This window comes from Bradysia coprophila, assembly GCF_014529535.1.
Source record: "Bradysia coprophila strain Holo2 chromosome X unlocalized genomic scaffold, BU_Bcop_v1 contig_752, whole genome shotgun sequence".
Lineage (NCBI taxonomy): Eukaryota > Metazoa > Arthropoda > Insecta > Diptera > Sciaridae > Bradysia > Bradysia coprophila.
The window spans coordinates 38,356-42,636 of record NW_023503367.1 but is presented as its reverse complement, the minus strand read 5'-3'; the positions used below and the strand labels follow the sequence as shown (position 1 = coordinate 42,636).

The following is a 4,281-nucleotide window of genomic DNA, read 5'->3' as shown; positions in this document are numbered from 1 at the left end:
GCCGCAAACGTCACACTCGTGAGAGTTGTCTAATATTAGGTTTGGTCTAATCGCAAACTTCTCGCTTGTCCGAGCTGTCTAATATTGCAATACGATACCGAAACTCGTGTGAATTACGACCCTCGCTTCGCTCGGGCCGTAAGCTTCACACTCGTCGAAGTTGCCTAATGTTAGAATTGCTTGAGTTTTGTAATACTATATACTCACTGTATAGATATATGCTGCTTGTTAATTATCAAATATAAAAATCAACTATCAATTATCAAATACCAATAATCGAATATCAATGATATTGTTCATTTATTACATTGCATTTCTATTTTTTGGGGGAACTTCCGAAGCGTTGATCACACATAGCTTATCGTCGAACTTAACCTTCCAAATGTCAGATGTATAATTTCAGGAACCAAAATTTTTCACTATTTTCTGTCAGTCAAGGGAATAAGACATTAAATTATCAATTGTCAACAGAGTAAAATCCTGTTTTTCTGGAATAGTTTCCAGATACTTAGGCCCACATGACCTATCTTCCAACTATCTTTGTGTGGTTACAAACATTTCAGTGAAGGGAACTATCAATTACCAATAATTATCAATTATCAATTATAAGCAGCGTAAAATGAATTTTTCTGGAATAGCTTTCAGATCCTTAGGCCCGACATGGCCCATCTTTGAATTCCATTCCTCGTCGATTAAAACAAATTTTATTAAAATCGGTTAAGAATGACTCAAGTCATCTCAAGTCATGACAAATAGATTACAAACAATTACGTTTCTCATAACATTTCATAAAATGTCACAACACATTAAATTATCAATATTAATTTTCAATTAACATGTATTATCAATTATCAACAGAGTAAAATCATGTTTTTCTGGAATAGTTTCCAGAACCTTTTCCCGACATGGCCCATCTTTGAAATTAACCTCAGGAATCCCATTCCTCGTCGATTAAAAAAAAATCATAAAAATCGGTTATGAATTAATCAAGTTATCGTGATTACAAAAAAAAAAAATAGGTTACAAACAATTACGTTTTCTATCACATTTCATACATTGTTAGGTTACAAACATTTTATGGTATTTTCTGGCGTAAGACCCTTGACTTTCAACCAATGGAACAATATTATTATTACCAATTATCAGTTATTACAGTTACATTTTATATAATAATATCACCACAACACATTAAATTATCAAAATATCAATTATCAGCACTGTAATCAATTACAATTATCAACAATTAAAATTATCAATAAAATCATGTTTTTCTGGAATAGTTTCCAGAACCTTATCCCGACATGGCTCATCTTCGAACTTAACCTCAGGAATTTCATTCCTCGTCGATTAAAAAAAAATCATCAAAATCGGTTAAGAATTACTCAAGTTATCGTCGTGACAAAAAAAAATATTTCAAACATTTAAAGTTTTGATAATTTTTCATACACTGTATGGTTACTAACATTTTAGGGTATTTTCTGGCATAAGACCCTTGACTTTCAGTCAAGGGAATAAACCAAATTGAATTGAATTGAATTTATCGGAATAAAATATAAAATTTTGTTATGGTGAATTAATTAGTTGTGAGAAATGAAAAGAATTGAATAACCTCCACGTGCAAAAAGGAAGTCTCAATTCTATGGAAAAAAATTGCAATAAATAAAGACAAGTACAAGTAAGAGCACGGCCAATTGCAATACTAGCTCAACGGCAGGCAAACTAATCACGAATACTATCAACATATAGCCGGAATGTACGTATCTAACCAAAAAATTAGAATCTTTAAGTGCGATTGTGTAAAGAATATTCCATTCGAGCAGCTTTGGCAACGTCATGCCTAGCGTGATAAAACGAAAAATTGGATTCACCAATATGAATCCTCCTTCCGCTAATGCCATCTTAACTGTGTCCGAACAGTTTTCAAATTTTAATTTAAAATCTCGGTCGCCTGTGTCAATTGCAAGCTGCCTATTGTCAGACCATTCCTTGATTTTGTTAATGCTGCCGATCGCGAGTTGTTTATTGGGTATTGTTATGATAATGTCTGGTGGTCTCCATTCGTCCAACATGGGTAAATTACGTGCAGGTGTTGGTAGTTTTTTTCGTGGGTCCCTTTTTCGCGCAGCGGGTTTCTTCGGATAGTGGCTTATGTAATTAATGAAATCGTCCAACATTAAGAGTAAGGATGCGTGTCCTGTATCTTTATATGATATGGGAAGCCAGATAGCGACGAGTATCCTTTAAGAAGAAACAATTGATTATACGAAATAAAACGAAAATTAATTGTTTCAGAACTACCGTGGTGATGGAGCTTTCATCAATTTCGTTAATTTCTTCAGTTTCCGAATTTTCTTTTGGTACAGTTGCATCAGTTTGGTTCGTTCCTTCCTTTTCCCGCGCTGCAGTTTCTTCCGTTCTCTTCCGAGTTTTTTCATTTCGAAACGCCATAGATGTAGATATAGATAGTGTTGTTGTATTCCGACTGACTCCCACAACGCAGTAATTTCATCTTTATCTCGTAGTTAATTCGCTGAAATTATTTTTTGTTCTTAGTGTTGAAGCGCCACACTCCCGAATTTCAAATTTTACCGGGCAATTTTTCGATTTAAATAGAGCATCAGCAACAAGCCAACCAAAGCCAAGAATGCTATCAATGTTGCTACTACAATATTGTAATACAGTCGACTCAAATACAAATGTAACCATGTTAACACTAGCAATGAAGTTATGAATAAACCGTGTATGGTAGCGCTGCCATAATTTTTTTTGGCATTGCTAATCTCAGATTTAATACTTTTGTTCACAATCTCTGTAATAAATAGAACATTACGACGTAAATGAGGTAGAAACTCTTTCTATCAAACTGATAATTACTTAATACAGCAAAGGTGTCCATGGCAGCTAAATTGCTGCTTCAATGGTGAAATCGTGTAAGCAGAAATCTGTAAAACAATTAAACAATTCGTCAATCTTTTTCATTTTTGCTTATATTCATGTTTCGACTATAGTGTGAACTCAAAACAGGGACTCTTTTTGGTGAAAACGTTTTACCAAATGAAAAAAAAAAAAAATTGGGAAAATTAGAGAAAATTTAGGAATTTTCTTTGAGTAAATAATATATTCACATAGTGAGCCTTTTCAGAGAGATTCATACAACGATTGATACAATAGATCAGAGCCGTATTAACACGATGGGCTATAGGGCTATAGGGCCCTGACACTGAATAAAACTGGTGAAAATTGGCGCTGGAAATTTCAACGATATATCTTTGCTTAATGCTTAGTGCCCAGTGGCGCCCGGAGTCTTAACCGGCTCTGTAATAGATGCATCTAAAGTTTGCACTTTCTTTTACCGCAATGCTGTAAAATTGATCTATTCATTTAATATTACGAAACTCTCCTAGTGAAAGGATTTTTATTAACCGGGGTTTGTTAAATTCGCACTTAAAACTCATGAGCAATCTGCATTAAATTATTCTTTCAAATTACATGGCCATCAGCACTCCAACTGAACAAGATAAGTCAGCACTACACTTATATATAACTTTGTGGCCTGTTTTGCCAAAGAGTATCGAAGAAACCTTAGAACCTTGACATTCTCATCAAAATACCACATTAACACCAGAAAGAATGAATTTCAATTTTTCGAAGAAATAACTATTTTGAACTCGCTAATAGCCACAAACCTTTTCAGATTCCTTTCAGATTGTTTTAGATAATAAAAAACATGCAAACACCAAAGAAAATTACAATTACATGTAGGTTGGTTGTTGTTGCATAAATCGTCAGTCCAAATGTCATAAAAATTCATCCAGAAATGTCGCACATGTCTACCACACTACATATCTATTGTATTATTGTAACAGAAACCCTGTCAAGCCTAACAAATAACCAATTCAATTGATAGGATTTTCACTTAGTCTTTTTCTTTTATTTATGATGATTAGATTTTCATTGTTAATTCATAATTCAGAAGTCTGAATGAAAATAAATGGGGATTATCGATATATATCTGTAAATCTTAAAACATACCTGCGAAAACGTCAATTTATATAGAAGTGTAGCACAAGAAGTTTACAAAATCGTCGAGCTCAATGAACATAACTCTGAAATAATTTTCTCATATGGCACAACCGTAACAAAATCTTAAGATGAATTAAGTGAACACAGAAATTTACATGAATTGAACCGAAAATTGTTTACGATGGAGGCGGCCGGTGTTTGTGATTGAATGAATGAGATTGGGTGATACGTGATTCGCGAATTATTTCGCGAATTTTC

General features: G+C 33.7%; 1 long non-coding RNA gene across 1 annotated transcript; it reads right to left on the bottom strand.

Annotated features, from left to right (window-relative positions):
• Positions 1–1,519: 1,519 nt before the first annotated feature.
• LOC119070298 lies at positions 1,520–4,281 on the bottom strand. The gene is made up of 5 exons (XR_005086499.1): positions 4,033–4,281; positions 2,875–2,942; positions 2,590–2,809; positions 2,299–2,530; positions 1,520–2,238 (listed from the first exon to the last, which is right to left on the bottom strand). It is a non-coding gene; the product is annotated as an uncharacterized LOC119070298 (long non-coding RNA).